The 10,219-nt window shown below is 41.4% G+C and overlaps 1 pseudogene; it reads right to left on the bottom strand.

Annotated features, from left to right (window-relative positions):
• Positions 1 to 3,093: 3,093 nt before the first annotated feature.
• On the bottom strand, positions 3,094 to 7,254 carry LOC143925722 (posterior protein-like; annotated as a pseudogene).
• Between the last annotated feature and the right edge of the window lie 2,965 nt (positions 7,255 to 10,219).

The raw sequence follows: 10,219 nt of genomic DNA, 5'->3' as shown, positions 1-10,219 counted from the left end.
AGGAGAGGGGAGGGGAAAGAGAAAAGGAAAGAAATAACCAGGGACTATCTAGAGAAGTTTAAAAACTTAAAAGTGTCAAGTGAGGATCTGCAGGAATTAGAGAACCCTATCTCAGTAATGGAAGTGGAAAGGGCAATTAAGGAAACAGCTATGGGGGGAAGCCCCGGGCCAGATGGCTATTCCATCATGTACTATAAAAAATTTAAAAACTTTCTAGCACCCAAGCTTTGCGACTATTATAATGAGGTGGGGGATGGGGGGACCTTCCGTGAAGAGGCCCTACTTGCCCACATCTCATTGATTTTAAAAGAAGGAAAGGACCCAGCAGCGATGGAAAGTTATAGGCCGATCTCATTGCTGAATGTAGACGTAAAGCTCTACGCGAAAATTTTGGCGGAACGATTCAAATCTCTCCTCCCCAGGTGGATCCATACCGACCAAGTGGGTTTCGTCAGGGGCCGAGAGGGAAGGGATAATGCCTTAAAGTCAGTAATGTTGATACAGGAAGTAACTAGAAGAGAGACTCCCACTCTGCTCTTGTCGGTGGATGCCGAGAAGGCATTTGACAGAGCAGATTGGGAGTTCATCAATGAGACCCTGGAACACCTGGGGCTGGGCGAGAAAATGATGCAGAGGGTAAAAGCGCTGTATAAAAAACCGACAGCTAGGATTAAGGTGAACGGCTCCCTGTCTCGCCCCTTTGAATTATTCAACGGGACGAGACAGGGATGCCCTCTATCCCCGATCCTTTTTGTGATTGCCCTGGAGCCATTATTGGCAGCAATTCGGGACAATCCGGACATACGAGGAATAGCAGTAAGAGGGAAAGAGTATAAGGTGTCTGCATTTGCGGACGACCTGCTCTTATATGTGACGCACCCCAGAGTATCAATACCAATGATAGTGAAGGAAATAGAACAATACGGTCGAATATCAAATTTTAAAATCAACTTATCTAAATCAGAAATATTAAATCTGAATGTATCCAAAGAAATTCAGAAAGACCTAACCTCAAGCCTACCCTTTAAATGGAGTGGAGGGGAATTGAGCTACCTAGGGATTAAACTGACAGCAAAAAAAACGAAACTGTATGAAACAAACTATATACCCTTACTCAATAAAATTAAATCCCAAATGGAAAATATGAAACATAAAAGAATATCGTGGATAGGCAGAGTGAACGTAATAAAAATGTTCATACTGCCAACGGTACTATATACATTCCAAATGCTCCCCATCGTCCTCCCGAGCAGTTTTTTTAGAAAATTAAAATCCCTTGTTCTCGCATTTATATGGTATCCCAAAAAACCACGCATTGCTCACAAGGTCCTAGTAAAGGAGAAGGAAAAGGGAGGAGTGGGTCTACCAGATTTTAAAAAATACTATGAAGCCATAATATTATCCAGGATAGTAGATTGGATACATAACTCAGAGGGGAAGAACTGGGCAGAGTTGGAAATAAGCTTAAGCGGGACAGACTTAACAAAAATGATTTGGATACCATCCCAAGTAAGGAACCTAGGAATAGGCACTAGTACGATCACAAGGCACACACTGAGAACATGGGACAAAATAAACAAGTCACACAACTGGACATGTAATTCCCCTTTAATGTCACTATTAGACACAAAATATTTTATACCAGGAATGGAAGAGCGAATGTTTTATAGCAGATGGGCACAGAAAGTAGAAGTAACACTGGGTGAGGTGATGATTGGAGATAGGATCTTAACATATAGGGAAATCACTCAACAATGGGGAAATAGACCCTTAGACAAATGGAGATACAATCAACTAGCACATTTCACACAAGGGCTCCCACAACCCCTACGAGGAATGAATGATTTAAGGCCACTAGAAAAATTATTTAAGGACCCACAAAGCATAGTGTAAAGTATACAAAGTATTAAGAGGTGAGGGAGAAGGGGAATTACCCACATATTTAGGGAAATGGGAAAGGGAACTGGGGACTCTGAGTAATGACGAACAAAGGAATAAAATATTAAAAATGACATACATACTAGCGAAAGATTCACGAACATATGAAATGGCATATAAGCTAATAGCGAGGTGGTATATGACTCCCAATAGAATGCAGAAATTAAGAAAAGGAGAGGACTTGATGTGTTGGAGGGAATGTAAAGAACAAGGCACGTTTAAACATATTTGGTGGGACTGCCCAAAAATAAGACCCTTTTGGGATAAGATAATTGAAAATATCTACTTGATAACTGGAATGAGGATTAGGAAATGTCCATGGTCTTGCCTGTTCCACGACACAGACATGGGTGTAAGACAGTATAAAGCAACACTCATTCCCTATCTCTTGAATGCAGCCAAAGCCGTAATCCCAATGCATTGGGGAGACCCCCAGGGGCCGACAATTTTAGAGTGGGTGAAAAGGGTGGAGCAGAGTAGACTGATTGAAGATTCGATCAATAAAACCCTGGAGCCAGAGAGTGCAATCCAAGTGAAATGGCAACAATGGCTGACATTTATAGAGAGCGGGATCTGTCTTGTCTGAGTAAATAGGAGTAGGGAGAAGAGGAGGAGAACGAAGGACACGGGCGGAGAATAGGGGGCACAACTCCGTCCGGCTTTTTTTTTTTTTTTTTTTGCCCGTGGGGGAGGGAGGGAGGGAGGAGATGTATTCTTTTAAATGTATTTTTTAAGAAGAGAATGTTAAGGAGTCGGTAGTTCTGTAATATACTATACGACTCCTCCTTCAAGATTTGTAAAATAATGAGTGATTAACTTGTGAAAAAATATGTTTTTGAAAAATAAAAATAAAGAATATATAAAAAAAACAATGACAAACACGCAACTTTTAATTAAAGACATCCATGAGTGCTCATTTTGATCTGAAAGACAATTAGTTAATGGGAAAAACAAAAAAACAAAACATCTGCGTCTCATCACAATATTTGTAACTTCATTTGTAACTCGTTAATACTATTGTTTATTTTTTTCATTGTTTGCAAACAATTACTAATTAATGAGCTCATGGTACCATGTGATAATCGATTATGCATTTACAATAACCTAAACCCTGTTTTGCTAAATTTTGCCCACTGTTGTTCTCACTTTGAAGGATCAGTATCCAAACCCGTTTAACTTCTTCCCTGATCTCTGGAAAAGGAAAACAAAGACAGTGATTACACACAATTATCATGACAATTGACCTTTTAAGTCCCCCAAGCCTTTCCCATTAATTGTAATGCTAGGGGAACAATTTCCATACTTTCCTATACTAAGCAGCAGTATTGGTAAACTTTGCCATATTACTCAAGAAAAATGGCAATGCAAATTGCGTCCAACTACATACAAGCTAGAATGGTAGATTAGCCCAGGGGGCAAATATTGGAATGCTCATCCAGTCTTGTTGCTGGCTGTGCTTAGGGTTTGGACTGTCATTTCTTATCTCTTCTTCAGAACTGTGTGATCTATCCTGGCTGCTATCTTTCATATCAGGCCTTTGCGCTATGCTGTCCCTGTCCTGGGTGGGGGTTTTCGTTGCAGATACATGTATTTCTGGGGGTTTCCTGCTCCATGCTAGCAATGTTAAGGGCTTTCCTAAATCTATGTCCATGTCTATTCCATTTAGAACGTCTGAACACTCTCTGCCTTCCTGTACCTCTGCTTATTATCGATATACCTGCCTTTGACCCATATTCGCTATCACTGGACTCGTGACAGAAGTCTCGCAGGATATCGAAACATTTTGGTATGATATAGCATTCCTCAAAGCCATTATAGTGGGATAGCTTACATAACACTTATTGCCCATTGAGTATATGAAACTTGCATCATCCTCCAATAAGTCAGGACAGTTGAACACTTTCGTATACAATGCAAGATACTTACTGCAGAACAAAATTGGGTCATCTCCTCTCCTAAATTTAATTTGTTGCAAATCACTCATACCATTATCACGACTGTCGACAATACGCTGCAACTTTTTCCTCCGCACCTCTGCATCTGCTAAGTTATTATTAACCTGTGCTGATAACTGGCCTACCAAAGATCCTGGTATCCATGCTTTTAGAAGAGAGCATGCACCCTCATTACTCAAATGGAATTTAAAGACTAGAGCTTCAAATTTATTGGACAGACTCACTGGTAATTCCAGGGCATTAAATTCACCCAGAATCTGGCACAAAGTAAGTCTCTCTTGGATTGTAATCAAACTGTCATTCTGCTTCGAAGCTATAGGTGCAATAGCAGACTGTGTTTTATCATGGCCCTTCTCCTCATTGATTGTGCAGACATTGGCCAGTTGGCATGTTCCTTTGTGATGATTGAGCAATATTATACATCGCTCTTTAGTAAGAAGCTGGGAGTGTGCATTTGCTAATTTTCTTTCTAAAGACATAACCAACTCTTCCATCTCTGACAACTTTATTCGCAATTACTCTAATAGCTTGCTCTGCATATCACAGTCCATGCTGCACCTCTGAAGCTGTTCTTGTAGCTCACTGTTTCTCCCTGACAAATTGCCTGCTTTTGTCCACAATTCATCCATCTCACTACTGGAGGCTGTTGCAATCTTTAGAAGGTTTCCACTGACTTTCTCTATGTCCTCCCCAAGACGTCTCTCTTTGCTTCCCACTTTCCCCTCATTTGCTCAGATATAAATTTAATTCTGAGCAACACTGCAATTTCATTTGCCAACCTTTCTTTCTTAACTTTGTTTTTTAGCTGTTTACCCAATAATCTGCTATTTTGTTGCTGACACTGAGACAATAGTACATTACACTGGCTTTTAAGAGGTTCATCTGCACATGAATGCACATGAATGATACAGTGCCTTGCGAAAGTATTCGGCCCCCTTGAACCTTTCAACCTTTTGCCACATTTCAGGCTTCAAACATAAAGATATAAAATTTTAATTTTTTGTGAAGAATCACCAGCAAGTGGGACACAATTGTGAAGTGGAACGAAATCTATTGGATAATTTAAACTTTTTTAGCAAATAACAAACTGAAAAATGGTGCGTGCAAAATTATTCGGCCACTTTACTTTCAGTGCAGCAAACTCACTCCAGAAGTTCAGCGAGGATCTCTGAATGATCCAATGTTGTCCTAAATGACTGATGGTGATAAATAGAATCAACCTGTGTGTAATCAAGTCTCTATATAAATGCACCTGCTCTGTGATAGTCTCAGGGTTCTGTTGAAAGCGCAGAGAGCATCATGAAGACCAAGGAACACACCAGGCAGGTCCGTAATACTGTTGTGGAGAAGTTTAAAGCCAGATTTGGATACAAAAAGATTTCCCAAGCTTTAAACATCCCAAGGAGCACTGTGCAAGTGATCATTTTGAAATGGAAGGAGTATCAGACCACTGCAAATCTACCAAGACATGGCCGTCCCTCTAAACTTTCAGCTCAGACAAGGAGAAGACTGATCAGAGATGCAGCCAAGAGGCCCATGATCACTCTGGATGAACTGCAGAGAACTACAGCTGAGGTGGGAGAGTCTGTCCATAGGACAACAATCAGTCATACACTGCACAAATCTGGCCTTTATGGAAGAGTGGCAAGAAGAAAGCCATTTCTCAAAGATATTCATAAAACGTCTCATCTAAAGTTTGCCACAAGCCACCTGGGAGACACACCAAACATGTGGAAGAAGGTGCTCTGGTCAGATGAAACCAAAATCAAACTTTTTGCCCACAATGCAAAATGATATGTTTGGCGTAAAAGCAACACAGCTCATCACCCTCAACACACCATCCCCACTGTCAAACATGGTGGTGGCAGCATCATGGTTTGGGCCTGCTTTTCTTCAGCAGGGACAGGGAAGATGGTTAAAATTGAGGGGAAGATGGATGCAGCCAAATACAGGACCATTCTGGATGAAAACCTGTTGGAGTCTGCAAAAGACCTGAAACTGGGACGGAGATTTATCTTCCAACAAGACAATGATCCCAAACATACAGCAAAATATACAAAGGAATGGTTCACAAATAAACGTATCCAGGTGTTAGAATGGCCAAGTCAAAGTCCAGACCTGAATCCAATCGAGAATCTGTGAAAAGAGCTGAAAACTGCTGTTAAAACGCTCTCCATCCAACCTCACTGAGCTCGAGCTGTTTTGCAAGGAAGAATGGGCAAGAATTTTAGTCTCTCGATGTGCAAAACTGATAGAGACATACCACAAGCGACTTGCAGCTGTAATCGCAGCAAAAGGTGGCTCTACAAAGTATTAACGCAAGGGGGCCGAATAATTTTGCACGCCCCACTTTTCATTTTTTTATTAGTTAAAAAAGTTTCAAAAATCCAATAGATTTCGTTCCACTTCCACAATTGTGTCCCACTTGTTGGGGATTCTTCACAAAAAATAAAAATTTTATATCTTTATGTTTGAAGCCTGAACTGTGGCAAAAGGTTGAAATGTTCAAGGGGGCCGAATACTTTCGCAAGGTACTGTAACTGGCAGAGGCATACTTTTTAACATATGTATACAAAAGTTCAATTTCACAACCATATAATCCACACAATACACAATTCTATTTGTACTAACGTTCCAACACTGCACTGAGTAATAAACCAAACTCAATTATCATTAGCTCTTACAACTCTTACAACGAAAAAAACAAAACAAATCGCTCTTCTAGCATTCAATATGCTTCACTCATTACCACTTTTATCTGATATCATTCAAAACAATTAAACTTTTGCCTAGCCATAGAAAAGACTCACCACACCTACTGTGACATTATCAGCTGCCTTGTATCTGAGCATTTCTGTCCTGTAGGTTCTATCCGGCTTTTAGGATTGCCACATGCTATGTGGGGTGCAATTTCTTTTTAATACTTTATGTTAGCTTTCCTAATTTCTTGGGAAATAAATAAGATAGTGTTTTACTAGCAGCAGTGTGTGTGTTTTCATAAGTATGTAGCGCCAGGCTCCCAATGAGCATGCGCTATTTGTTTTGTAAATTTAAATGTTCCTAAAACCACATTTGGGTTTCTAAATGATGGTCTCAGTGCCAGTTCTGCTTGACCATAGGTGTCGGTGTCGCCTCCGGCAAGCATAAGAACGCTGTCCGGGTTGGACGCATTGGGTGCCAATCTCTCTCGGAACCAACCAGTGAGTGTGTTATCTTGCTGGGCATTGTGGGAGGGGGTACTTAAGGTGCTAAGATCATGTGTTGCGGGGTTCCGGTCCAGAGGATTGTTCCGTCTTCTTGGTCCTGGTCCTCCTGACCAGCCCTCAGGGACCCTCATTGCCTGGGGTTCGGATCCATCCATTTCCGAGTCTCGGGGTTGGCTAGCCTGAGGCGCAGTAACTGGAAGGAGGATTCCAAGGTGGTCCGGTGACGTCTCGTCTTTGGAGAGGCCCAACAACTGAGAACGCAACCAGAGGAGGACTCTTCAGAAGAGAGCCATGCAAGAGTCTGGAAGCTAAGTTGATAGACACCAGGTGAATTCACACTCGTATGGTATCACCGGACCGGCTGCGAGATACTGGTACCGTACGAGGGTTCTCTAACTTCAAATATCCTTCAGTTACAACCGAGTCTGTGGCAGAGACTTTTCATTTACAAGTTCTACAACCAAGTCTGTGGCAGAGACTTTTCTCTATCTGAACCATCTATCGGTTGCTAAATCTGCTGAGAGGAGATTTATCCAATGGCTGTAATATCCAGTTGCGAATGGCTATTCTCTGGATGCTATGGTGAGAGATTTATGCAGTTCCAAGAGTACCTGAACTTCCTACCCAGTTTCCTTGACTGTGTTTTGTCTACCATTTTACAAATAAAAATCCCTAAAGTGGATCCAGTGTCAGTCTCTACAGTTCTTTGGGCCATCTACCTTGGGAAACCCCTAGACGCATACGAGGTCAAGAAGGTAACAGTGAGCTCAAATTTAACCAGCAGCTCCTCCGGGGGTCAGTACTACAAGTAACTTTATAAAACCCTGCTAGGCACACTGATATAAAGTTACTTATGAAAACGCACACACTGCTGCTAGTAAAAGACTATCTTATTTATTTCCCAAGAAATTAGGAAAGCTAACATAAAGTATTAAAAAGACATTACAATATCACAAAGCTTACAATCAGAACATATAATACAAGAATATGAAAGATACTTATCACAAGGCCCTCCGTGAGGCTTTGTAGCATCGGCTAATCTCAGATGACCAAGCGCAAGCCATTCGCCATGAGGCTTAGGCCCAAGCCAGGATCCAAAGGGGAAGGCCTCAAGATGGCCACCGAGCCATGAGGCTTGCACAGACCACCATCAGCTGAGAGAGAAAAAGGGCAGAGAGAGATAATGCCTGAGTGTGTGCTCTTTTTCATTCAAACATACACACCTACTCGTAGCCACCCCCATTTGCCTTCCATCCAATAGATATAGACAAGGGGTAGTTCTTCAAATGTCTGCGCATTCTTCATGGATCATCTCTATTAGCCCTGTGTCAAATTTCCATAGACATCTTGGCAGCAGTGGTCTCTTTGAAGCTTGTAATCACACATATCACAGCAGGTGGGCTTGAGCCAAGCCATTGTTATTTTGATACACTATAAAGCTTTGATCTGTTTTCCAACCTGGCTGTATCAACCAGGAAGTGAAATACCCGAAGTATGATACTAAACCATATTTCATATCCAACACCCATCAAGATCTGATCAGTCCTGACACATTTCCACCAGCTGATCAGATCTTGATGGGCATGAATCTCCTTTTGGATCTGGTAAGTGCTTTTACCCTGTGCATTAAATGCTGAACTTTTAAATACTACACTCCATTGGCGCCTCCCTTCCTCTGCTCTTCCACATGTTTTACAGTGGTTCTGGAACCCTCTGAGGAGGGCTGCCTCTTTTAACTGCTTGCCTTAGTCATCAGTATGGACTATTAGACTTTTCTATTACAGCCATTGCCCATTATTTTATATCAAGGACACACACCATTTGGAGTGCCAGATCTCTCCCCGCTATATCTTTCACTGTGCACTCCACAAATCTTGCCTTTATGGAAGAGGGGCAATAAGAAAGCCATTGTTGAAACAAAGCCATAAGAAGTCCCATTTGAAGTTTGCAAGAAGCCATATGGGGGACACAGCAAATATGTGGAAGAAGGTTCTCTGGTCAGATGAGACCAAATTTGAATTGTTTGGCCTAAAAAAACGCTATGTGTGGTGAAAAACTAACACTGCACACCACCCTGAATAAACCATCCTCAGCATGAAACATAGTGGTGTCAGCATCATGTTGTGGGGATGATTTTTTCAGCAGGGACAGGGAAGCTGGTCAGAGTTGATGGAAAGCTGGATGGAGCCAAATACAGGGCAATCCTAGAAGAGAACCTGTTAGTCTGTAAAAGACTTGAGACTGGGGTGGAAGTTTACCTTCCAGCAGGACAACAACCCTAAACATACAGCCAGAGCTACAATGGAATGGTTTAAATCAAAGTATATTTGTGTGTTAGAATGGACCAGTCAAAGTCCAGACCTAAATCCAATTGAGAAACTGTGCCAAGACTTAAAAATTGCTGTACACAGATGCTCTCCTTCCAATTCGACAGAGCATGAGCTATTTTACAAAGAAGAATAGGCAAAAGTGTCACTCTCCAGATGTGAAAAGCTTGTAGAGACATACCCAAAATTGCAGCTGTAATTACAGCGAAAGGAGGTTCTACAAACTATTGGCTCAGGGAGGCTGAATACAAATGCATGCCACACCTTTCACATATTTTTTTGTAAATAATGTTAAAAACCATTTATCATTTTCCTTCCACTTCACAATTATGTGCCACTTTGTGTTGGTCTATCACATAAAATCCCAATAAAATAAATTTACAGTTTTGGTTGTAACATGACAAGATGTGGAAAATTTCAAGGGGTATGAATACTTCTTCAAGGCACTGTATCTGAAAATCGATCATTCCCAATGTATTGATGGCCTATCTCATTTCTTGAGGCCCAAAAATGGCAGGACAGTTCAAATACCCCCAAACATTTTTGAAACATAGACAGTCCAAGTTATTTAGTAAGAGGCATGGAGTGTGCATGAGGAGCAAGCCTTAGAGGACATCATATGACATCCACCCAGGCTAGGCAGAAAGCAGTTAATCTTCAAATTTGGACAAGCTTCTTCACAGTAAGAACTGTGAAAACATGGAATAGACTCCTTCAGGAGCTGGCTCTGGCCGGCTCAGTAGATTGTTTTAAGAAAGACCTGGATTCTTTCCTAAACTTACATAATATAACT

The sequence above is a fragment of the Lithobates pipiens genome, unplaced genomic scaffold (assembly GCF_037356315.1).
Source record: "Lithobates pipiens isolate NorthernLeopardFrog02 unplaced genomic scaffold, aLitPip1_a1.2 Scaffold_22, whole genome shotgun sequence".
Taxonomy (NCBI): Eukaryota; Metazoa; Chordata; class Amphibia; order Anura; family Ranidae; genus Lithobates; species Lithobates pipiens.
This window is presented reverse-complemented; position numbering and strand designations above follow the sequence as displayed.